Source organism: Bactrocera oleae, chromosome 6 (assembly GCF_042242935.1).
Source record: "Bactrocera oleae isolate idBacOlea1 chromosome 6, idBacOlea1, whole genome shotgun sequence".
Lineage (NCBI taxonomy): Eukaryota > Metazoa > Arthropoda > Insecta > Diptera > Tephritidae > Bactrocera > Bactrocera oleae.
The window spans coordinates 42,069,593-42,097,325 of record NC_091540.1 but is presented as its reverse complement, the minus strand read 5'-3'; the positions used below and the strand labels follow the sequence as shown (position 1 = coordinate 42,097,325).

General features: G+C 35.7%; 1 pseudogene; it reads right to left on the bottom strand.

Annotated features, from left to right (window-relative positions):
- Positions 1 to 26,629, bottom strand: LOC138857902 (ficolin-2-like; annotated as a pseudogene).
- Between the last annotated feature and the right edge of the window lie 1,104 nt (positions 26,630 to 27,733).

The window sequence follows — 27,733 nt, the reverse complement described above, 5'->3', positions numbered from 1 at the left end:
TAGGCCCCTCAGCTTAAATACGTCTCTTGATAAAAAGAGACCGCACTCGTAAATTACATCGCGAAATACGTCACCTTTGATCTTATTCACGCTTTCTTTTATTTACAGATAAGAACGTTTATAAAGTATATATTAACATAATAGTTTTAATAATACATAGTATAGGGGTATAGGTCAGCACTTGAGCGTCATGTCGTAAAAGTATTTTATTTTTTCAGTGACTTCATGCAGGCCTGCGTCGGGCGTATCATCATTTGTACGAATTTGAATGACTTACTTCTGTTCATACCTATCCACACTATACCCTGACCGCTATTACTTTCTGTATAATCGCCGTTCAAGTTGCTGTTAATGCACGCGTATGTAAATATTACAAGTATTTATGCAAAATATATATTTTGCCATTGCAACTCACCTCAAATAGCAACGATGATACCACCAGGCGCCACGATCAATCTTTGCGCAATTTCTATTGTCCTTTTGGTCATTATCACGATTTACTGCCTTCGTGATATTTTAAAATATCTTCGGCATCTCCTTTATAATCGCCCACAGTTTTTAGAACAAAGTCCTCCGCCTCGCTACCCACAACAAATATACTGTATTTCGCATAGTATTTCGCACCATCGGAGGTTTCTATTTTTATGTACAACTCATGTTCACAGCTTATAGTGAGTGCATGCAGCTTATCGAGTCCGATCCAATAGTTATCCGCCAAGTTGCCGAAACCGACCTTATAGTCCGTCCAATTCCTATAAAAGTCCACATCAGCACTTACACGCCGCTGTATGACGGTCCAACCGCCGAAGTCGGTATCCTGATCACACCACACCTCGAATGGGGCATATTGGTTTTCATTTTGCTATACAACAACAACAAAAAGGATTAGAAATTTTATTGAAAACTATTTATACAACAACACTTTATTACGCTACTTCCTCTTGTATGATCTCGTTTCGGCTGTAGGTGTCCTCCACACGCTTTTCGATTTTTTCCAGCTTTTCCAGAACTCTTTTCACAATCTCAATATCTACATCGCAATTGCAGTCGAGACCTTCGACAGTTATGTCCGTTTTTCCTGCGCATAGTTTTACACCTAATATTAGACTCGATAGTAGCGCAAGAAATTTTAGAAGGAACATATTTTTTGAGCAATGTTTAATACCACCGTTTGCACGCGTGAAAGATCAGAAATAAACTGTGCTTTACAAAAGCCTTGGAATTCCTGTGGAACGTTCAAATATTTGCTGATAACGTAGCACTCACTGGCAAGCATATAGATGTGTGTATATACATATGTGATTAATAATACATATAATTTTGTTGTTTGTTAGGCCAGACTTCTACGATAATTTGACATCCACCCGTAAGTGGCGTCTCGTAAGCGCTGAAGATCCTCCATAAACAGCTCTTATATAATCATATGCAGCTGGTTTCCATCTCTAGAACCAAGAACCATCCAGTTTTTTTGAATCTTGATTTGAACCCACAATCCACAAAGCGCTTGTTGCGCACGAAATCCACTTGCCCAAAGCGATTATTTAGTATATTCTCAGTGTAGGTATGTGTAGAGATAAAGGAATTGCAAACAACGCTTACATCTACACAGCTTTTGTCCCGACTTTTGATAACATTCCTTATCAATAAACAACTCAGAAATGCTATCTTGAATCTGGAAACAAAAAATCGAGAATTTTCGATAAAGTTGCACATAAAAATGGCTTTGTATAAGCAGTTTAACAATAATGGATGTTTTATAGAGCTTTAGATAAAAAATTTGATAATTAAAAATTTCGAATTAACTGTGATATTTTAAAGCTTATTATACTCAAATTTAATTACCTATATAAAGTAGTTTTAGTACTCAATTTGCATAGGATTAATTGATTTAAATATTTGATATAAACTTTGTTATAATAATGTTATAAACTTTTAATGTTCAAGCAGATAATGTTAACCAAAAGTGAATGCTCTCTATTTGAATAAAACTCAGTCCCAAAACAATCTGGTCTACTTAACCGGAATGGACGCGGATTTTTATGATATTTATTATTAAAATTATTTGTGTTTCTTTAATAAAAGCATTATATTGATTTCAAAAATAATTAAATAATAATAACAATAATTAAATTTCAAACTAATGGACTTATACAGAGAGTTATCAGGCGTTTCACAATTAACGTGTCCCAAAATTACCGCAAGATTGGAACTAAATAGAAAACACAGTTTTAAGTCTTTGGATTAAAATTTTTTTATTTTTATATTGAATCTTAAAGTACATAGGATAGCGGTATTTATTTAAATAAACAATTTTTGACCTCAGATAGCCCATAAAGTATTTTTATACTCTCGCAACCTGTTGCTACAGAGTATAATAGTTTTGTTCACCTAACGGTTGTTTGTATCACCTAAAACTAATCGAGTTAGATATAGGGTTATATATATATAAATGATCAGGATGAAGAGACGAGTTGAAATCCGGGTGACTGTCTGTCCGTCCGTCCGTCCGTCCGTCCGTCCGTGCAAGCTCTAACTTGAGTAAAAATTTAGATATCTTTATGAAACTTGGTAGACATGTTTCTTGGTACCGTGAGACGGTTGGTATTGCAGATGGGCGTAATCGGAACACTGCCACGCCCACAAAACGCCATTAGTCAAAAACAAATAACTTGCCATAACTAAGCTCCGCAATAAGATACAAGACTGTTATTTGGTACACAGGATCACATTAGGGAGGGGCATCTGCAGTTAAAACTTTTTTTTAAAAAGTGGGCGTGGTCTCGCCTCTAATAGGTTTAATGTGCATATCTCCTAAACCGCTAATGCTATAATAACAAAATTCACTAGAAGCAAATGTTTTTAGCACTTCTATTGACGGTGTGAAAATAGTTGAAATCGGGTGGCAACTCCGCCCACTCCCCATATAACGGTACTGTTAAAAACTACTAAAAGCGCGATAAATCCAGCACTAAACACGCCAGAGACATTAAATTTTATCTCTGAGATGGTATAAGATGACTTTATAGGAACCGCGTTCAAAATTAGACAGTGGGCGTGGCACAGCCCACTTTTAGGTGAAAACCCATATCTTGAGATCTGCTCAACCGATTTCAACCAAATTCGGTGCATAACGTTCTTTTCATGTTTCTATGTCATAGTGCGAAAACGCTTACTTCCCATGTAACACCATTTTCAATTCCATCTGATTCTTTCACTTTCCACTATGCAAATCAGGTAACAATGATTATATCGGGGTAAAACTTTGCGTGAATAATACGTTTAAAGTATGCCACCTTGTGACGAAAAATTGTCTAAATCGAACCAAAACTGTTCAAACCCCTAAGTACTAAATATATGGACCCCATTGCCTATAGTTGACCTTCTACCGAAAATATCAGTCAATCCACAAAGAAATCTCGAACGAGTATACCATTTGACTTTGCGAGAATATAAAATGTTCGGTTACATCCGAACTTAGCCCTTCCTTACTTGTTTCTTTCATTTTTGTTACTTTATCTTTCGTTTCCGATGGGTTTCATCCTACTATGACCTTTTTTGATTTTTAAAATTATCTACCTTGGTCTAATAAAAATCTTCAGAAAATATATTTTATTAAGTAACCTTAATTGAACTTGAAGGCAGTTTTTCACAAACAACATGACAGAAAGAACTAAAATCTATATTTCTCGCATAAAAACTAAAATTTTAACTTTCTTCGCACTAAACGAAGCAGCTCGCTTTTATTGAACTCGAAACTACCTCAGACCATAGTAAAAACTGTAGCATCTCTGCAATTTAAGTAAAAACTATGAAGTGATATATGTTTATTAGGCACGAAAAAATGCGAAAATGCAAAACCAAAATATGTGATTTATTATTTCGCAGTAATGCCTGGCATCTAAATCGTTTTTTGCACTTTATAAAAGGGCAACTTGCAATATTTTTTTTCTTACAGCGAACATATACCTTAATGAATGCAAGTACTTTAGGTATTTGCAAACAGACGCATTGCTTGCCGCACTTACCACACACTTGAGGCACTTGCCACAATGCACAGTAGGCTAATAAGCAGCAAAGAAACACATTAAATGTTAACAGTTAATTACCGACAGCTAAACACTGCTGCCAAAGAAGCTGCAACAAAGCACAAGTACACACACACAAACATACTTGAGACCACATTTGCTATATAATGTAAACGATAAGCGCACAAACACCTAAAACTCACTGCCTGCTATTCCTGTGCTCCTCCATGTTCATGTAAATGCAGTGTGTGTATGTCGCCGCTAATTGCAAACAACGAAATTCCTTAAGATATTGCCTCGGCTGCCGATAAGCAAACACAATCAAACCACACGGCCAATGCTGCGACAGCCTCCGGGGTGGCGTGTTGACCGTGCTGCAGCGCATACCGGCAGACACGACTTTGGCGACAGTGTTGTTGCTGGCCAGGGAGCTTGAAGTTGGCCAACGTCTGGAGTAATTAAGTTGCTTCCACAATAATGAAAAGTGTTTAATTCTTTTTATTTTTGGCTATTGTTGTTGTTGTTTTGGATACATATGAGTACTTGCAGCAATGTAGAGGACACGCAGGACATTGTTAAGTTGCTGCCTCGCTGCCGTGGAAAGTGAAAGAGACTTTGCTGAACAAATGAGCATACACACATATACACTCTTATATACTAATACATTTATATATGTACATGTGTAAATTGGTACTTACGTGTAGGTTGCCTGTTTAGGTCATTATGTAATGCTTAGCTGATGACATTTTACTTGGCCATGTACATTCTCTCATATAACCACACCACACTTATGTGTATTCAAAATGAAAGCAGCGAATGGCAACAATAAGCAGAATAATGATGTCAGCGGTAATGTGAAAGCAAGTCTAATTTACAATCGAATATTTTAATTTTGATTAACTAAATTTTGAGGATTAGAAAATGATAAAATACGCGGGTCACTCGATAAGTCGGTGATTGCGTCGCGCAACAAAAATCCATCATGTTGGCAGCGTACATGACGTCATCTTAGTAAAGACTGATTTTAGTATTTCCTCTTGATTTTTCAATAGAAATATTGAACGTTCGCCACCTACTTTATATTCCTAATTTGAAAAATCATAAGTAGTTATTGTAGGTATCAAACTGAACAGGGCTAATTTAGAAACAGTATAAGAAGGTTGACACCTAGAAAAAATGTATAATGCATAAATACTGCACTATTTTTTGAAAAGAACAAACAACGTTAATCTCGGCTGCACGAAAGCTATAATACCCTCAACAGGTGCATTTATTTCTTATAGCATAAAAATGTATAAAAAGATATTTATCTTGATTTATATTGGTCAGTTTTTGTTCAATACATTCGGAGATTGTAGATGGACAATAGTGTATATCAAATTTCATTAAGATGTCTCGTAAAATAAAACAAAAAGTGTTCCATACAAAGGAAAAATTACAAGCATAAAAATATACTTTGATCTACTAAAATATTTTCTTAGATATTTTTCAAAACCAAGGTTCAAAGATCAATTTAATCAGCTACTGTTGGTCTTAAAAAATCGTTGATATGTAAGTGCGAGTGATGTGCTAATCACTACCGTTTGCAACCTTTTGTTTTTCAGTTGCAAGAGACCACAATAACAATAGCAGCTATTGAAGCACATTGAACCAAGCGACTGACTGGTGTCAGTCAAACGTTTCGCAACTAAACTGCAGACGAGCATACACACGAACTAACACATGTATATGTACCATATGCCATATGTATTTGTCTGTCTGATTTGTTGATGTGTGTCTCTAGGTGAATGCACCTCTATCTTAGACCTTGGCAACTCTTATTTTCATCTGACCAACATCAGCATCTGCGACTGCTCCAAAGTCAAAGTTTTGGAAGAAATTTACGACTTTCCACAAATCACGATGGCTATTGGCTTTCTGCCCAGCTGCCTGTCGATGCATTGGCTTGTCTGTCTCAGTGGCAATTCGCCTGTTTGAAGACTCTGACTCAGGCATGGAAATCCTAATATAATATTTGTTTACACATGGAGCAGTAACGAGCCACCATGTTATTTTTGGGGTATGGGTGAACTATAGCAAGCGGGTTAATTGTTGTTGTTGACAATATTCAGGAAAATTACTGCGTTGGCGGCGAAGGTAGTAAGCGTCAAATGTTAAGTGGATTTGTGATGATGTAACTAAATAATATAAAGGTAGATATGTATGCCGAGATAGGGATAAAGATAAAGATAAAGGTATGGATAAATATAACTAGATCATTACAAATTTCTTCCAAATAACTATTTGGAAAAAACCAAAATTAACGCGCCAGCAGTGATTACGTCAATTTAATTTTCACTCAAACATGTCAATTGATTGTAGTTGATAGCCGGGAAGTACTTTCCAACGACCTTCAAAACTTCAAAAGATTAAACGCCTTCAAAACAACCAGCAATAAATGCACCGGAAAAATAAAACCAAAAAGTCGAATCTACAAAACTATAACAATTGAGCCATTTCGCAAACATCCCCACTCACTTATAGACAATGGCCACTTGTTGCACGTACGTGTATTTACTTTTCAAATTACCGGTTGGTAAACACAATTGAAATTTTCGGGTAATTGCATTGTCAACACCTTTCGATTGTTCACTTGTTGTGCAAAACTTAATATGCAAGGAGCATGGAGTATGCCGCATGAAGCTGTTATTTTTGTTGTTACTGCTTCATCTATTACTGTCGTTGTTTTTGTGCACTGTTGCTGCTGCTGATACTGCCACTGTTTGACAATTGTGTGAAATGCAATTCCTTTATTGCACCAACAACACAAAGTTCAATTGCAATACATCATTAAGGTTTTTGTTGTTTTTATAACGTCTGTAATTTCGGTACTTAGATCCGACCGCATGTACGCTAGTGTGTATATACAATATTTCCCAGTTTGTTTATTGTATTTGTTCGTTCGTTTTACCATTGAAATTATTACATGAAATCCTCCCCACTTTATAATTACCATGTTGCACACTATGTGCGTTTCAACGGCAGTGCCACCTGGTTGTATGCACTTAACACGTTTAAAGAGATAATTGTTACAACCGGAAAAAAATATTTTGAGGCTAGTGTAGTTGTTGTTGTTTTATTTAATTGTTGTATATAATTAACAAATTGTAACTTCATCAACTGCAACGAGAGGGAGTGTGTGTTATATAAAGGCAGAAAAGCAACAACAGTACTGTTATGTTTTTGTGAAACAAACCAGGTTTGTGTCTGAAGTCTTTTGTTTTCGAACAAAACAAAATTTGAAATATGGCACAAGGAAGCGTGTTGCTGTGTACTTTAAATGTTAAAAACTTGTGAGAGCATATTACTTTTCAATTGAAAATTATTGTACTACACTGAACAGGATATATTAAGAGATTTCTAATTTACCTCAGAGACCTTATAAAGTATACATATAAATGATCAACGTGATAAGCTAAGTCGATTTAACCAGATATCGTCCCACTATAGCATATAGCTGCCATACAAACTGATTGATCGGAATAAAGTGCTCGTATAGAAAAAAGAAATTTTTCAGATCGGGTTACTATAACATACTTCGGTGCAGCCAAGGTTAACATTTTTTATTGTTTTTTATTATTTTGTTTCGTCGGTTTTTGACGATAGATATCTCGCTAACGCTTAACTTATTCGAAAAATTACTACACCATTTTGCAGAGCATTTAATATTCTACAAAATTTATGTAACGAGATATTTTTTCAAGTAGTTAGAAACGTGATATAAATTTTTCTATCTTATAGTAAGAAAAAACTGAAAACTTTAAGGCGAAAGACCTTCCCGTTATAATTAAGAGCTCACACTTGGAGAGATTTTCGTAGAATACCTACCCACCCTTTATGCTATAAAAAATGCACCTGTGAAGGGTATTGTCCCCATCTATGATACTTTTTCCATATTGTTTAGATCGTTGGCGAAATTATATACATCCTTCTGTGCTACATCAAAGTATATTTTCATCAAACTCTAAAGAGCATCGACAATATATGTTGCTTTAGAAATAAGCTTCATGGCAAGCATATCTGCCACCAGGCAAGGTCTTTTTCGATTATTGTCATAGTCAAGCAGGCTGCCAAGTGCCGCGTGCAAGTTTCCACACAGCCAAATGTCAAAAGTGTGCAAGTAGAGAGTAAAGAGTGCAAACATGGATTAATTGGAGTATTTGCGCGTGTGAATATGTATTTGTGTGTGAGTTTCAAAATGCAGTTGTCAGTCTGAATGAAAATATTATTACTTTTGATTGGTTTATGCAGTCGAGTGCGCATACACACATGCATATGTATTTCCCTGTTGCTGAGGTTTGTGCTGTTGTTAAAATGAGCGAAATGAGGAAACACTCAGCAAGCCGGAGCATTGACGCAATAAAAATTGCGCTTAGAAAAAAAAATAGTTGCGGCAAAGCAAGCGAACGCGGCGCAGTTGACCGCTTAAATAATTGACTTGGTTGCAAGAAAGCGAAAAGACAACAACATTTAATATTTATTTGTACACTTTTCACGCAGCCAACTGTCAACAGCACAAAAATAACAACAACGCTAACAATAGGCACCGAGTTGAAGTACAAATTGTCGTCTTACTTTCTACCAACAACAATGATGAGAATGCATCCAGACCTATTGTTTATTTAATGCTGTCACAACAACTACAACATCTAGGTGGTTATTTTTGCTATTGTTGTGACTAAGTTCGCGCTTAATATGGGCAAAATCACGGCACATTGACATTGAAATCGACATTTTCACTAATTACGCGCTTGTATTGAGCACTACAATATTGCCACGTAGCTCGGCTTGTACCCCTTGTGTATGTGTGTGTGCATTTGTGCTCTCATCGTTATTAATTGTTGGTGATTTGGTCAAATATGTTGTTTGCTTATTTATTTGCTTTTATTTTTTGCGTTTTGGCTTTGTGACGCGCTTTGTTGCATGCCGCCACCTTGACAGCTGGGCAGTTGGCGCCCGGCCACACTTGAGAATATGCACATTGTGCGCTTAAGACGACAGCGATGAATGATAAAAGGAAGCAAATTGCCGTTGGAATTGTCCAGATAGCGGTATGAAATGCAGTGAAAAATCTCTCAAATAAAAATCATTAACGCGCTTTAATGTTTATGCTCACACACACACATACACAAACAACAACGCATACGCTTACATATATGCATATATATATATATTGTATATATATTTATATGTTTATGCGCGCATGTGTGTGTTGAATCTGTTAGAGCAGTGCATTGCACTTTGCAATCAATTAATGCTCACGAATATTTTGATTGCTTTTCTGCTAATAGCAGCAGCGTTAGCAATGCTTTTGTTGTTTTATCTGTTGTTGCTGCAGCATGCATCTCTTATATTTGATAAATGTGAACGCACACACCGAAGGAAGCCTCAGTCATGTGTAGTATGTCACCCAAGTTGTTGTATCAGAGTTGTGTGGAGAAATGAATGAAATCTTTCGGAATTAAGGTTTATGATTACATTTTTATTTTTGCGTGTATGCATATATATTTAACCTGACCGCAACTTATTTACAGTTTTAAATTGTGCTTACCGTTATCATGACTACTAAAACTTAAATTAAATTGCTATAACAATTATAACCACAAACAGTACATAATTGTAGTTAGAACACAATCCATTAATATCTGCAAATTTTGTAATTTTCTTTTCAAAAATTATGAAGAAATGTTGGCCATTTATATTTCTTACTCCTAAAACCCCAAAGAAGTTCTAAAATGTTAATAAAATCTACACATTTTTTTATTTTTTATAAACTTCTTAAGCTACCAGATAAAACGATTAGTACACATCCGTTATAAACAAAAAAAAACCATGAAGTGACTCAAATTTAAGAATAAGCCACGCTTAAAGATGTAATTGCGAGAACAAGAAAACAGCTGTGATGAATTTGTGAAGTAGCGCATGCGCCATATAACTCTTCACAAGTAAAGCAGAAACAGAAGACTTAAGTAACGACCTGCTTCCCTAGCGCCAATCTCAGGCAATTGCTGCAATTAATGACTCATGCCACAAGAACAAAGTTTTACGAGTGCTTCTAAAAGCAAATGGTTTTCTTAGCAAAATTCAAGGCTAGCAAAAAATATTATTTGAAGATAAATTCTCACTACAAGACATCATGGAAGACCTTCCAGGAATACGCTACATGCTTTTATACTCTAACTCCACGCAAATTTGTGATTCCTATTCAAAAAAGTTTAATGCAATTTTCTTGAAATCCATGTTCTATGAAAATAAATTTTTATGGTTTTGTCCTAAATAAAGGAAAAATTGATTTTTAATAATAGGGTTTGCAGCGGGCATTTATTGTAAGTTAAATTAGAGCAGCAAATTAAATGTGCCCGTCGGCGAAGCGACATGAGCGAACACGAACTCGGTTCCTTGCCCCAATGTGTGCCGCTGAATTGAAATATGCTACGCAAATTAGCCGTAACCCTATAATTATCTAAGACACCGCAAAGCGGTTAAACACAAAAGCAACAAAAACAAAGCGGTTAACCGTTTATTGAAGCGAACAAATTGTAACCGTTTCTTGTTTTCGATTTAGTATAAACTACAAACTTTGTGCGCGATTTAAAAATTTATTGAATTACTCACTTAATGAATGATTTTATTTTGGTATCAAAAAATATTTGATCGACAAGCTACATATAAAGCAGAGTTTATTAAATTAAATCTTTGTATTTTAACACTTAACTAGTTTTAGTCTTTAGTAGTAATTTCTTATATTAAATGACAAAAATCAAGAATTTTTTTAAATGTAATATCAAATATACTAGTAATATGAATATCTTTATTCTTACATTCAATTATAGATTTTATGTAAGGCTAAAATATATTTATTGAAAATATAATCTAATTTTTAACCCCTTAAATATAAAACATTTTATTAGTACATATTATATTTACTTTTTCAGCATAAGTTTGTTGGTTAATTACTTGAGCAATAAGTTGCCACATTACAGTTTGTAACGAAATGTAATATATTGTTTATTTCAAAGAATTTTACTTTAAATATTTGGTGATTAGGTGATAATAATGCAACGGTGTTGCCATCTTTTCACAATTTATTGCCTATCGCCGAACATCTTTTATGTTTTTGGCGGATGAATAGATAATATTATACATTTCAACAAACATTTAGTTTTCTTTTATATTTTTGTTAGTTTTTTTTTTAATGTCAGATGGTTACACTATTCAAACTTGCATCTAGTTCAATATTTTTTGATTCACTCTCAACTGTATAATTAAGTTTACAACATTATTTATAAAGCTTTAATTGTCTTCTCAAATCAAATAGGGTGGCAACCCCATAAAACCAAATAAAGAACACCGTCGGTATTTGTCTAGTTCTCTTTACTAGAAATTGCTGTTTCAAAAAAAAAGTATTAAGTAAATTGAGAAAATTCAATGGCTACTTGAGGTATTTCAACCTGGAGCAACAGGCAAGAAAAGGAAAGTGGTTTAATATTAAGCTTTGTATAGTCACCCATTAGGGTAACAATATAGCAAGTTATCAGAAATTTGATAAAATAATGTTTCTAAAAATTTATCTCTGACGACATCCTTTTAAAAAAAAATTCTATTTCATATTCTAAAATAGTGATGAATATACTCAAGCTCATGAAAAATCCGTGGGAGCTTTCTCACTTAAAGAGTAGTACTTGTGAATTTCAAAAATTCGATTTTTGTTTTTGCATATAGGTATATCGAATGCATATATATTTAAAAATACTTTCCGAAATTTTCAAGTTGATCGGCAAATAGTTTTGGAGATAGGAGCGTATTTGTAAATTTTTTTAACTTAGTGTAATCGGCTGGTCTCAAAGTCGATGAGAAAAATTTGTTCGAAACGGTTACATCGATCGAGTCGAAATTTTGACACAACTTTCTAAGATTTAATTGTCAGATAATGAACGAAGGAATACGATTTTTGATAATAATATCGCCCACATTTTGTCAAAAATTAAAGCCTTAACTAGTCCTTCAATCATTATCTTTATTAATAATATAATTTATCATTCTATGGTAATAATAATTAATTTACTTGACTTTTAGATTTGATATACAAGATATACAATAATTGTCCTCATCGCCAGAAACCTTTTATTCGGAATATAATATAATTTAATTTAAATTAAAACTACAAGTTCTCAGCCTTTGTTTAAACCTTCAGCACTATTTGACTGAAATGCAATTTTAATAATATTTTTTAGGCAAATGGCTCGGGAAGGGAACTCAAGTCAACCGCTGGTGACGGTAATGGAGCGATGACACACATATCTACACGTACACACATTTAATAAGTGTTGCATTGTATAAATGTTTCTAGCAGGAAAATGAGAGATAATTCATGAAAAATATTTTAATCTAGAACGTCGGTACCAACGCCAAGCTAGGAGTGCCATAATGCGCAACACAACAACACCAAAGAAACGACGCCAATTTAATTGGTTTACAGTTTAATAAAAAGAATTATGACAAATAAAGGATTGCTGTGAAAGAAAAAAATTGCTGAAATTGTAACAAAGTGTGGCAAATGGAAATAAACTGTCACGATTGCAAATTAAAAGCGGCAGCAAACAAGCTACTACAACAACAGCATAACCAACAACAACAATAGTAATAGCGGTTAAGATTTATGACCGAAAATAGCAACAATAAATAATTCGTTTTCTCACCAGTCACAATTGTTCTAGGTAAATGTTGCGCGCGTCTCACAACAGCGCAAACACACACACAAATAGCGCAATCAGCGGAAAAGCGTCGGTAGCGGGTGGTCGGTCCGGTGAGCAGTAACGAAAGCTCCCATTTTAGGTAGCACACAACAACATGGCGACATTGCCACAGTTTAAGTTCAACAGCAACAACACTCCACTCTGCACATGTGTATGTAAGTATGTACGACTATTGCTCGCGAAACGGGCTCTGCGGCGATCAAAGGCGCGCATTCGGCCGATTTGCTGTTTCGGTTTCATTTATTTTGAAAAATCTGATTGTAAGTCTTGGCATTGTTGAGCGTTTACTGGCGTTTTAGATTTATTTCGGCCTCCTTCATTTATTCGGGGTCAATAACTTGTGCTCGCTACCCTTAAGGTTAAGTTGGGGCCTAGAAAAAAACATTTTCAAAATGAGTTATGACAATTTACGAAGTTCGCTTTTGGTACAGAGCGCAAATTCCGTAGCAAGTAGTTCGCACGTATGTATACATATATATGTGTGTACCTATGTATGCAAATATATGTTAGTTGGAAGTCAACGTTGTGGTCGGATTGTGGGTGACAACACCACTGGTCACGCGCGAGACTCACACAATTGGTAGGCACTGCAGTAGTAGTGTACTTTTGTTGCTGCAGTCTATCGCAGTGCAGCTGGGATGATGAGACAGTATATCAGTATTTGAGAAATTCAAGTAAATGTTTTGAAATGAACTAATTTCGATCACCAGAAGGACCTTCAAAAAAAGGTGTCTGGCGTTGGGAAACATTTTTCTATTTAAAATTACCTAAAATCCAAAAACATTTATTATAACAACAGATGAACACAGGTACTACTTGTTAAAGGTCTAGTAAAAATTTTGATTTTTGAAAAAATGGCCGCTCCGCAAAAATCGCCTCTTTCAAATATTTACACGAAAGACATAAAAAATCGAAATTATTATCAAAAATTTAATTTTCTCAATCCTTACCTGACAAATATATCTTCGAATTTCGTGTGAAAGTTTCAATTAGATCAGCCTAGCCGTTTTAGAAAAAATTTCCTCACCGACTTTGAAAACAGCGCTTCGATAAAAAGGCATTTGCACCAAGCTAAAAATTTTTGACAAGCACGCTTATATCTCCTAAACTGTTTACCGAATCGATTTCAAATTTTCGGATAATATACTCTAATATATGTGCTTTCGCTATATATACAAAACAAAAAGTCGATTTTTTGAAATTCACACGTGGATGTAACCCCTTAAGAAACATGCAAGAAAATAACAGAAGAAAGCTTCTGAGGGAGTATTATTATAGTGTGTATTAGAGTGTGTATAAGGTATATTTTGAGAATTCAAATATATGGTAGTTCTATGATTATCCTCGAAATATACACATGAGAAATTGGTGATATATATGTATTGAGAATACCGACGGAACTAGAACTACCGACACAGAAAGCCTACTTACAAAATATAATAGCATTGAACACTGTGTACATATATATATTAGGGTGGTTCAAAACAAATGACTGTTTTTTTTTGTTTGGTGCTCTAAAAAAATTGGTTTGGTAGCCACCTCTCAAAAACGCTGTCCTAGTATAAGCTCTTAATTGTAAGGGGAAGCTCCTCCGCTTTACCGTTATCTATTTTCTTCTTATAATCGGAGAGAAAGATTCATATCTAACTTTCTGCTACTTGAAAATATATTTCGTTTTATGGATTTTGTAGGAAATTAAATGCCCTACAAAATGGTGTCTTACTGTTTTTTCGTAAACCTTAGCATTCAAAAGATATTCCCGGTTGCAGTTAGACTGTTTTAAAGCAAATTGGATTTTGGCTTTTTAATAACTCAATGAAAAAAAATTAATTTTAAATTATAGTTTTGTTGGAAATTTATTGCTGTGCCAAAAATTTTAAAATAATGCATATGTATGTGTATGTGTGCACTTCATTACACATAAGTACTGAAAATGTGTCCATATATAGCATGCTCGGCCCAATTTAGTTGGGTGCGGTGCAATTATAGATATTACCAAGCGCAAGCAAATCATTTCAATCGCAGTTTTGACAATAATTTGGCAACTGTTTATATAGAGATACATGCACTTGTACATATATGTATATCGACATGCCTGACGCGACTATAAACAATTTTGTCTAATGATAAAAATAGAAATAAATTCAAAGCGCAGAAAAATATTACTTTTCGTGTGAATAATGCAATGAGCAGCTAATAGACAACACCTTCAGTGTCACCAAGCAAATACAAACACAAACACTGGTATGCGCATGCGCAAGTGCCATTTTAGGTATTTATACGTCTGGTCATTTATTAAAGTTGCGCCAACTTTCATTTTAACTAAAGTCAAATAAAGTTGAGAAATAATACAAACAGAAATGAAAACAAGTAAGGAAATACTAAGTCCGGGTGATCAAAGCCGAATAAATACCTTCAGGTGTTTGCAAAATTTTATATTAAGAAATGTAGCGAAAAGATTCAACTTAATTTTTCGACGAAATTGTGAATGAATTTCAATTAAATTTGGTATCGTATTAACTTGTTTTGAAGGCTATAGACTCACTTAGTTTTATAATTATATTTTACTTTCTCTCTGCGAAAATTATACTAAGAACCTTGGGAGCATAGAAATGGAATGGCTGATTGCATTATCTTTTAACATTGCTTAAGTATAATTGAGAACTTATTTTCAAGAAATTTTATAAATATATAAATATAAACATATATATGGAGTAAAGTCAGCCGGACGTTTCAAAAACGTGAATATCAGTTATAAGGGGGCTAACGCAAGTTTTCCTACGATGTTATCCATTTCAGGCACAGAGATACACTGTTATTAGAAAAACACGCTTTCCCAATTTCATTAAAATACCTCCCTCATTGGCCAATATATGTGGTAAAAAGCCAACTGGAAGTTCGAAAATCTCTATTTTAGGTATATGGGGACTAATGGAAGTATTAAACCAATTCAACCCTTTTTTGACACAAGGTTTTATTATTATCATGTCTGGTATCTCGAGGCTTGCACAGTTATGGTGCCTATTTTGACATATTTTAGACCTGAGATGGCATACCTTAAAGGAAATATTTATATTTGGAAATTTGTATCCCGATATATTAATTAATGCTTGATTACTATACTCAAAACCAAAATATCAGACGGAATTTAAAGTTGTGTTATACCTAAATTCAAGGTGATATTTCTTGTGTAAATTTGGATGATATAATTTAAACAGTTTGGGAGATATATATGAACATTAAACATATTAGGAGGCGGGACAAGTCCCACTTTTTAAAAGTTTACCACAGATGCCCTTCATTATGGCGATTCGTTGTACCAAATTACGGTTTGGTATCCAAATTTGACAGACAGACAGTCACTCGGATTTCAACTCGTTTCATCATCCTGTTCATTTATATGGCATATATACAAGTATAACCATGTATCTAACTGAATTGTTTTAGGTGATACAAAAATCCGTTACATGAACAAAACTATTATGCTATTGTAGCAACATGTTGCGAGATTATAATAATAACAATCAAGAATCGCACAAAGTAATCGAAAGCAGAGAAAAACGGTTAAAAAAATGCGAAACAGAAATAAATAAAAATCAAGATAATCAAAATAAATCCGTTAACGGATTCGCAATGTCAACGCATTAATAGAAACATCAATTTCCAAGCACCATCAACATGTACTTGAGCACGCTGCACGAGCGCATGAGTGTTGGCACGACACCCAGTCTGCATATGTATGTATGTGTGCCCGACTGCTGGATGGCTGCGTGCCCACATTTTGATAAGATTTCACTCAAGTCTAGCGCAACGTCACACCCATCCGTTGTAATATCGTTGGTGGTGTTGTTGTTGGTGACACTGGGTAAACTGGCCGCCAGATTGCGAGCCACGGAACTGGCCTACTCGACTCACTGCCGCTGTCCGTCCGCCACTCTGTCTGCCTGACCACTCTGTTGGAGTCATCACATCACCCAGAAGACCGATCGATTCGTGTGTCATATTTTAACATTTTTCATGTGTGGACATGACAAACACACACCCCCATACACATATGGACTCACACACATACATATACATATATTTATTGATACTCGTATTGAAGTGAGTATATTACCGCGTCATTTCGCCGCCGCCAAATCATGCAAAGCCAGTTAGTCAGTGGGGCACGCATGTGCAGACCCTGCAGAGCGGGTAAATTGAGGGGTACAAACTATTTTCAAAATTGTGACATTTAGAAATAAGAAATCGTAAACTTGAAAACCGCAAACAGACAACAAGTAAGAGTACTTGCTCTATTAGTGAGCTGCCGAGTTTTCACTGACGATTCCAGTAACTAAAACGGCGGAGCTACCGTGATTAAGCTTTTAGAAATTGCAAAATTGCTGTTGACTATCCGCCTACAGGTCTACTTACTTAAACTAACTAGGCAATTGAGTTTGTAATGACAGTAAATAAATACATACTTACCAATACACATACTATACAAACATGCAATTTAGGGTGGGGCGAAATTTTGGCACTCCAGACCAAATGACAGTCAAAATAAAAACTGAAGAAATCTTCGTCATCTGATGGATTTCTTGGTGTTTCCTAGCAACGTAGTTCAATTGTTGCCGGTCCTTTAATTAAACGATAGCTTCATGCGTTTAGTTAAAGCAGTCATCACAAGAGACTCCGTAATATTGTAAAAGTTTCTGCATCGATGGTCACTTGCTTCTTTTTACTATTTCCTAAAGGAATTGCTGAACAACCTTAATCCGAGCAAGAAAAGGGTTGATTGTAGTCAACATTGACAAATGAGCCCTGAGGTAGTTAGGTCGGCGTGGAATTGTGGAAAATATATTTGAAAAAATTCAGAAATTTTATTTGTCCATCATTCTTCTTCATAAAACTTCGCTAATTTGCTCTTTCCCACCAACGACAGTACATAATATATAATATAATATATTACATAATTATGTATGATATATATTAGACTCGATTACCACCGTGGTCAGGGTCTCTAATTCAATCGGGTAGCAGAGTTCAACTAACACAAACAGTGAATCAAATAAGGGAAAAATTGCCATAGTTGCCTTGCGATGCGATCGTACTTAGACAAAGTCACAGAAGTTAAACCCCTTTGAACACTTTAAAAGATATAATATATTATTTTAAAGATTCGATTAATTTTCTTTGGTTTCTGTTCTACTTTTACCCCCTTCAAACATAGATCTTTTGGAAATTTAAGAAATGAACATATCTGATTTAAATTTTCAGGTAAAATTCAAGCTCGCATCAATTCCGTTTCAGATATTATGTGACTTTATATAAGGCATTTGAGACGAGTAGAGAAGTTTTTATGTACATTGGTCCGACAATTATTATGGGGTTTTCAGAAATACAAGGATGAGGTAATAAACTAGTATATACTAAACGACTTACTACAAATATAAATTAAAGTAATACTACATTCATTCTCGCACTCAAAAACACTACAATCGCCCTAAAATATTCAAATAAAAATCCAAAAATAAATATTCTACTAGAAACATCCTACAACGTTTTAAAATATTATTAACATATACCCAAAATCTTCTCTGAAGAGTCTCATATATAAGGCATAGATACCACAGTATATATTTTCCTGAAAGTTACAGCTCACTAATCGCCCCACCCTAATTCATATATACACATAATTTCAACTGATGAGAAAAAGAAGTAACTGTCTCCATTTGCTTTCAAATCAATCGATGATATCTTCACCAATTTAAGCTCAAACTCAGTTTACAACTTTGTTGTTTCTGACACCACTTGCCACCGCTTCACACTACCGCGCAGTCAACCAGTTGCGCTGTGGTGTTGTTGTGCTATCCACCTTTCATTGTACGCGCATGTGCGCCGTTGTCGTCAATGAGATTGGCGTAAAATCGAAAGTTTCACACTTCATAATTGATTATGGAATTGAGTGGTGCACTGAGGTGATATCAAGGCGCGACGGTCACACTGACACATATCTACAAACACAGACACTTACATTAATGTATGCGGTGATGAAAATGAGAAATAGCTTGCTTCTCTTAAAAACTCTAAATAGACCCATTCAGCCGTTTAATTGTGGGTCGTGCGCAAATATTTATCAATTATTTGGATTTTCGGTTTCGAAGACCGGCCTGAGCTGGCTCGCGACAGCTCAATCAGCGCATTTGTTACACTAAGTGGTATTAAGTCTTAAGTTGATGCGCGTGACGCATATGCCACACAAACATATGGACGCGATTGGCGGCTAGCTCTTGGATTGATTGCTCCGGAAAGACAATAATTTGATTTTTAATCGCTATTTTTAAGGATATTATTATCTAATAAAAACGGCAACTTAATTGTGACCACCAGGGACAGCGTATTTTTCACTTAAAGCGCTACATTGTTCGAGGCATGACATTATATGTGCGAAGATATATTATTTTTATTAATGAGGGTGCAAAAGAAATATAATTTATTTTAAGTCATTATCAAAATCAGTTTAAATATAAAATATTATAACGAAAATAGCACATACCTTTTTTGTTTATTGGCTTTTCATAAATAACCTATACCAATTTAATATTATCTGCAACTCTCGATTATTATTTATTTACCACACTGGATATTTTCACCTAAATTTTTATCTGAAAAATATAATAAATTCAAATCATAAATTAAATAACTATTCTCCAAAACTTCATAGACTTTTGACAACCTTAAATCAACCTGAATTTAACCAAAATATCAAATAACTAAAAGTTTTACAAAATAATAGCTTACATCCTCTGCATGTTGCATTACATTGCAGTATAGTTTATGACCAAGTTCGTTGCTTTAGTCTTTTGTACAGCAGTAGTTAAAAGCCGAAAATGCCTTAACAACAAAAACTTAACTTACACACGTAATTACATGTACACAAAAAACCGCAATTGTAAACAGAAAATTCGCTTCCGCACTTCAAGGTCAAACCACGTGCCACAGCCAACAGTCAAAAGTCAAAAATGATGTGCAACAGCAGACAAATACTTGACGTAGCAAAGAATGGCAACAAGCAAGTTGCAAACACAAAAATAATATAAGAAAAAATATAGAAATAAAAAATAAAATAAAAACAATAAAAAATGTTGACTTCGGTTGCACCGAAGCTATAATACCCTTCACAAATACAACAGGTTCCTTATGGCAACTATATGATATAGTGTTCTGATCTGAGCAATTTCTTCGGATATTGCATTATTGCCTTAAATATTTGCATTTTAATGCTTGTTTGTGCTTCTCTTTGTTTTTAATAATTTTATTTCGTATTTTTGTAAATTTTTTATTTCATTTTCCACTCGTCTTTATTGCGTTTGCATGCAATATGCAACGCAGTGCAAATATTCGTGTTTAGTGCACATTTAAATTCATTTATGGCTGGCATGAGGGACCAGAGGTCGCGAGTGAAAATTTCCTGCACGCCCGACCGCAACGGTCGCAATCGGCACACCGCAAACCATGCAAAATAACGACTGCGTAAGCTGACCAATTAACTATATGTGAGTACATGTATTTGTAGCTGAGTGTTTTGAGGAAATGAGTAGTAAAATTAATTTCCTTCATTTTTATTTGCCACAAATTGGCTTATTTTGGATTAGTTATGTTCACAAACATATTTAACTGTAATTATTTCTTGGAGCTTGTATGATTATTGCCATAAATACATATACATATGTATGTGCTATGTGCGTAGGTACTATTAGTTATCAGTTTTGGGCACAGTCCCTCAATTCCGAATACTTCCGTTCATGAATCTCGATTTTTATGCCTGCGCAAAACCTTATTTAGTATGAACTTAATAAAAAAACATCTTATGTAAAAAAAGAAATACAAACAAGAAAAACGTAAACTTCAGTTGTACCGAAGCTATATTACCCGTCACAAATACTCCTTTCAAGGACTGTGATAGCAATCAAGTGACTCGATTTAAACCATTTCTTCGTAGACTTCACCGTTGACTTGGAACATAACCTAAGCCAAATTTCGGGAAGATACTTCGTCAAATGAAAAAGTTTTCCATACAAGCACTTTATTCCGATCTTTCAGTTTGTATGGCAGCTATATGCTATATATAGCTCATCGTTTATATGTATACTTTATATGTTTTCTGACATTTAATTTTGGGTGTAACAAAATCGTAGCAAACTTAAATGCCCAGTTTAGGGTATAACGAGTAGCATAAATAGTTTCATAGCTCATTGGCATGATGCATAAACTCCACCTTGTACTTAAAAGAAGAACTAAACCCAAGGAGCCCGATTCGATTCCTGTTTCATCCAACATCGATATCGAAAATTTCGATCCATTTCAGGCAATGACAAAGTCTCAATTCCAGTTTTACCTTGAGGAAGTTTTCATACATTTCTTCAGACACTCACACCCCAAATGCTTGAAAGAAGCTCAGAATGAATTTCTCTCTCTCTCGCTCTAAGTCCTAACTGAACTTTAATTATAAATATTGTACTACCTGCTCTAAGGATAGGCTCACTCTCCTTTAGGCTCCAGGGTCTAATCAAATTTGACCCGAACTGACAAAAAAACATTTTCACGTACTTTAAAACAAATCTTTAAAACCGCTTTCAAAATAAGCCCTGAGCCAATGCAAGCATGCCATTCATTATTATCGTCTTTAACGGAGGTCTCGCATGTCACTCAAATCCTGGAATTTGTGATAAAACACAAAATTCTTCTTCAACATTTAAAATGATTCCGTAGCCCTGATTCAGAAATCACCAGGAAAATCCAGAAAAAAATTTGTATAGATTAGGTTTGAGGACGCAGTTTTTGTGTACCATTCCGAGTCAAATTTGATCAGATGATATATATATTCCAATCCCTGTAAACTCTCTACCATCCAGCCAAGGCCTCAACATTGATTTGGTGTGCTGTGTCGACTTGTGCACTGTTCTCACCAACTATTTATTGTCTGCACCGCAGTCGTGGAATGCCACTTATGAGTCTATCTTCATACTTACATATGCATCTTTTCGCATAATATAGCAATTTTCGACAATAATTCGAACTCAAAAACATATAAAGGAACCGAGCTGCTCAACAAAACGAGCAATGACAAAAATTTAGACTATTAAATCACAAATTACAGTTCATTATATCAATTAAATGCCGAAACAGTTTAAATGCGTACCCTGAGTTCACCTCTTCTCGCCCACAATGAACGCATGGCCAGGGACACACACACACACGCATACTCTCAATTAAAGTTAGTATGTTAAACTTTCACAAATTCAAGAAACAACAACAACAACAGCAACTGCATTTCGATTAATATGCTGCAAATTTTAATTGGAGACGCCACAAAGCCAAATTGCTGCGCAAAATGCTGAACATATTGTTGCTATTTTACAACGGTTGTGGCTGTGACAGTGTGTGTTGCGCGCACGGACGTTCTGGGTGGGCCCGGTAAGTGGTACCTTTCGAAAAACGGGTCGCCACCAGCAACCAGCCCGGTAATTGCCAAATGAAGTGCATGAACGTGCGCAGACGCATGTGCACTTGTTGCACGCCTGTCGTTGCGTATCTACACCGACATTATGTATAATTAAGTTGCAGCGACAGGTGGCAAGTGGCAGTGGGGCGGGTCAACAGGCGGCAGTTGAATGTTTTCACTTAATTTTTGACATTGCACCAAAAGGTTGTCTTTTATGATTTGTGATTGCGTTCCACAAATTTGGCAGATCGCTGGCGTGCAGAGCCACTTAATTCCATTTTGAAGCGAAGAAAGTATGACACACGGAAATCGTTTATGACAAACAGGTGATTTTGCTTTATTTTCTTTTATTATACACTAACAAATGTTGTATTACTATATTACTATTTTATATATATAAAATATAAAAACGGGTATATTTTGTACCTTCTTACAAACATTTCCAAATGAATTAAAAAATAACAGTTAGAATAATGTCGTAAGACGTTTAAGAATTACAGCAATTTATTGATAAATGAATGAAATTATAAGTAAGTAAGTATGATGGTTATTGTAATTGAAATATGTTAAAGTAGCTTCAGTTAAGAAAAACTAAGGTAAATTTTTAATTATAAAAAGCTTCGCATATTGCGATTGCGAAAGCTTAAATTATTTGCTTAACTTAAATCGTTTTAAGCCACTTTGAAAGATTTTCCCAGCCACCGAAACAATGACAAGAAGTAATAAAAAGGAAACAACAATAATAAATGCAAAAAACCGCGAAAGAGCCGCACAAGCCGAGAAGACAGTCGCCGGCACGCATTGATTGCGCGATAAAAACGCAACGTTTGAGACTTTTTTGCTGGCGCCACTGCTGTTGCTTTCGTACGTACGCGGCACAGTTAGTGCGCTGGAATTCTGATCATCGGCGATTGTCAGCCTGAAATATTTATAAAAGTTACCGTTTAAAAGTTACCATTTTGACCTTTCTTTGCTCATTTTTAACAGCGCTCGGTGCATTGCTGTAATCATTACGGCTTGCCGCTGCGAAAGCAGACGACTTTCGATTTCATTTTCACTTTCGTTGCATGCAACCGCCACCGCTGCTGTTGGTGCTGCCGCTGCTTCTTCTTGTTCCGTCACTTCTAGAGCCAAAAATATGCCGCTATGCCGCGCATGTCAGGTGATTTCTTTCACTTTTCACCGCCGCTCAATTCATCTTTTCTGCCAGCCATTTAAACTTTGATGTTTTCACTTTTCTTGCTGCTCCCATCACACACATACACACAAACAAACATGGAGCAAATCGTACACACATCGCCTGTCGCCTGTCAGCCTTACACACAAGAAATCTTTGTCTCCGCAATTCGCAACTTTTGCTTGTGAGGACTTAGCCTCTTTTGTTATTGTACCTTGTTAAGCTTCTTTTATTTTATTTCAATATGTTTTAGTTTTTTATTATTTGTTGCATTTCTTTCAATTCTTACCGAAATGGTAAAACTCATTTCAATAAGTGAAAACGGCGCAATGCCCAAATGTAGTGGCGGCGGCGGCAGCGGCAGCGTGGAATTGTCATCAAATGCTTGTGAATGTTGTCAATAATATGCCACATACACTCATACACGCACACATGGGCATGCACCACGTGCAGTTTGGGGCTTACATATAGCAAATGTCACATCACTATGTGTGTGTGATTGCTTTATATTTGCTGCCTCAAATGCTAGTCCCCCTCTGCCGTTTTTTTGTGTCTGCGTGTGAATGTGTGCAACTAAACTTTATTTTACATATGAGCACACGAGACAGAGTTCATCGCATGTTAAATGAAATTCAAAACAAGCAAAGTGCCCAGAAAAACTCCCCAAAACACGATTGCGCTAACTTTGTGCAAAAAAGAAGAATTAACTAAGTTAAAAATAAATGATTATTTGAATACGAGGAAACTGAGCGTTTGGATCGCTGCACTTTGAAAAATTTTATAGAATTTAAGAAAAAAATGGTTAGGACAAGGTATTGAGTGTCTCAAAACTTCACAACCGGGGTAATAAAGAATAACAATGACTGGTTAAGGAAACTCGAGAGCATAAGCCATGAAAGCAACGTTAAGCAATGAAGAAGGATTTGTAATTGCAGATACAGAGTTATGTAAGAAACCACAAAACAGCGGTGTTCCGACTTGTTCCCATTCTACTGGTAATTGCTACCATCTTTCGAGCAACATATTATACGGAGCTGTTTTCCAGGAAATGGATCTCAATAAAATCGCAATCACACACAGCTTAAATTGTAGTCAGTAAAAATTTTATAGAGGATAGGTTAATACCGAACAAAAAGCCACTTCTTCAATTGGGAGAACACCTTTCATCAGTGAGCTGAAGGGAATATTTCGAGAATACTTATTATTCAATAAAAACAGCCTTTGAGCACTTAAAAGACCTTGACTCTAAAATGCTATGGGTCTCTTTCTCTGTAGCCAAGGAGTTAGGTACGTCCAAGGGTGCCAGCTCGCCAGCATTCCTTAAGATTATTTGGGAATGTATATGGATTTCGTACCGCTATCACCACCTAAACCTCTACCTTTTGCAAAGACGAAATAACTACTTTTTGCAGTGCATAGCAAAGTCATAGATCGATTGTTGCAAAAAATGAAATGTATAACACATACACAGGTACGAGAGATAAAAAGCACGAGAAATCTTCCCTTTGTAGACAGTTTTTTCTATCTGCTGGCTTTTCAGAGTCTCAGTTTTCCACGGTTACACTTCGATCGACTTACTTGCGTCGTTTTTCCTCTTTCCATGCCTTTCATACAAGTCCATAGAGAAGAAAACGTTCAACACTGCTCCTCTATTCAAGAAATGTGGGTTACTGGCGCTTGTTTTGGGATATGAGATCGTGTCTTGAGATTTTTATCGCGACTATGATACAACACAAACAACCAGCTACGAGCAAAAAATTAGGATATCGAACACACACACATATATACATACAAGTACATGGCACAACCGATCACATAACTGGCGGTGTTGTTGTTTCGTTGTTTTGGGGGTAGGCAAAGCAGCGGGAGCGGCAGCAGTCGACAACTGACTTACAGTTGAAGGGCCGCGCCACAAGGCTCATGAAGCGAGCGGGCGGTTGCGCAGAGGAAGCTGCTGCACGCTAGTTCGATTGGCGGCATTCAAGCGAGCAGCTGGAATTGAAACCGCCAGCGGTGTCTGGCAATGGTCGTGGCCGAGGCGATCGCATTGCGACATAAAAAAGGGTTTTACGCCAACAGCCGCCGCACCGGCAAGCAGTCAAAGTATTAACAAGCAAATGAGTGCGCGAACACTCAAAACATTGGAGACACTTTGAAAGCGCGTGGCGAGGCGGTGGTGGCGGGCGGGTCTCGAATTGTTTTGGATTGTGAATCTCAGATCCACTTGGTGTAGCCGCTTTGAAATGAAAATTGATCACAATAGGAAAACACATGCAGTCGCTATGCTTAGGTCACACGTTGCACTGGGTGTAGGGCGGGGGGCGCCGCTGTGTTGTGTGACTCAGTTTTCTTTGTGGCGATATTTTGTTTCAGTTTTTTTATTTACTTACTTTTGCTGGCATTGTTTTCGTATATTTGTTTTTGTTTTTGTCTTCTTCGTATGCGATTCCTTGCTTGGTGTCTTTTGATTTCAACTGAAACACTGCTTTTTCCGTTTTGGCAACATAAATAATGCACTTTGACAATTTTTGCATGTTGTCGTTTGTTGTGTCAACAACAAGAGTCGCAACAACAACAACAACTAAAACTGAAAACAAATTTAAAAGCTTAGCAAAAGGAAGCATGTGATCATATTCACTGGTGGAAATACAAAAGCAACATCTTTTTGTTATTATAACTAGACAAAAGCAACAACAACAACTACTTTACAATATAAAGCTCATTTCGATTTTTGTGGTTAAGCAAAAAAATAGCAAATTAAAAAAATACAAAAAAAACCAACGGTAACACAAAACGAAAACGAAATTAACAACAAAATAGTCACGGATTTTTGACCTGCGTTGCCATCGGACTTTGCCTGCAACTTCAGTTTTGCAGCCAGCTAGGTATGTAGCTTGCTGCTTAATGTTTTGGCGTGGGGTTGAAGTTCTTTGTTCCACGATTTGTAAACAAACGTTCGAGCAATGAAACAGGAAAGGATTAGTATACAAAATCAATAATGACAAACAAATTTCAACAACAACAAAAACTGGATAAAAAAGCAAAATTAATCGCCTAAAATTTTAACTTCTTCTGTGTTGTTTGCCGCTGCCGCCACAAAGTCGACACGCTCCACAAACCCATTGATGTAAGGATGATCCATGTTTAGGCAACATAAGTATGCAGATATATGTATTGTAACTAAATATAACAAGGCTTGAGCGGATTTCAAGTGGACAAAAGCAAAACGCAGTGAAAAAAACTTTTTATTCAAATAAATAAGGTAAATATGACAGAACGTGGCACGACCGAAGTACTTGAGAACCAACCAATATATACATACATACATATGATTAATAATATTTTCTTAGAACTAGACTAGGCAAAGGAAGTATACGCTACAAGTATTAAGGAAATATAAATAGTTTCTAGTGAAAACTACCGACAAACCAGGAAGAACAGACGATCCAAACACTTTGGCGTGATGGGAAGCATTTGAAAAGCTTTGCTGGAAGATATTCGGTACTTTGATTTCGCGTTGAATTAGTGTGGTGCATATAAGCTGCAGTTATTTATTTTTCACATTATAAAAATCTTTGAAGCTTGGAGTTATTAGGTACGAATAAGTTTGAAGAAACGAAGACTTCAGACCACTAAATACTCAACGCAGAGGATTTCCCACCAAATTTATAATTATTTTAAAAAGATCGCTTGCAGTATTACTTTCGGAAAACAAAATCAAGAAAAAGCAATTCCTTCGACTGCTCCGAAGCTGTAATACCCTTCAAAGTTGATTTTTTTATAGCAACTATATGTACAACTAAATCAGAAAACGTAATCGGCCAACGATTGCATCCAACGGATTTGCTATATTGTAGCGCTGTCTTTGACAATAATCTATGTCAAACTTTGTTCAGATACCTTGACAAATAATAGAGTTTTCCATAAAAAGACTTGAGCTTGATAAGTCAATTGACAGCTATATGCTATAGTGGTTCGATATCAACGGTTCCGACAAATAAGCTGCCTGGTGAGAAAAGGACATGTGCAAAATTTCAGTTTGATATCTCAAAAACTGAAGGACTAGTTCGCATATATACAGAAGGACAAATTTTTAAGAATACCGTTGATATATATAAAACACGCTTTGAAGAAGTTATCTTCAGAATCATTAGCCTGCTATTGCATAAATGATCTTTCCAACTTTAAGTAGTAGCTTTTGAATTTGACAATTTTACCTTTGGTTGCTGGGAAGCAATGTTTAAAA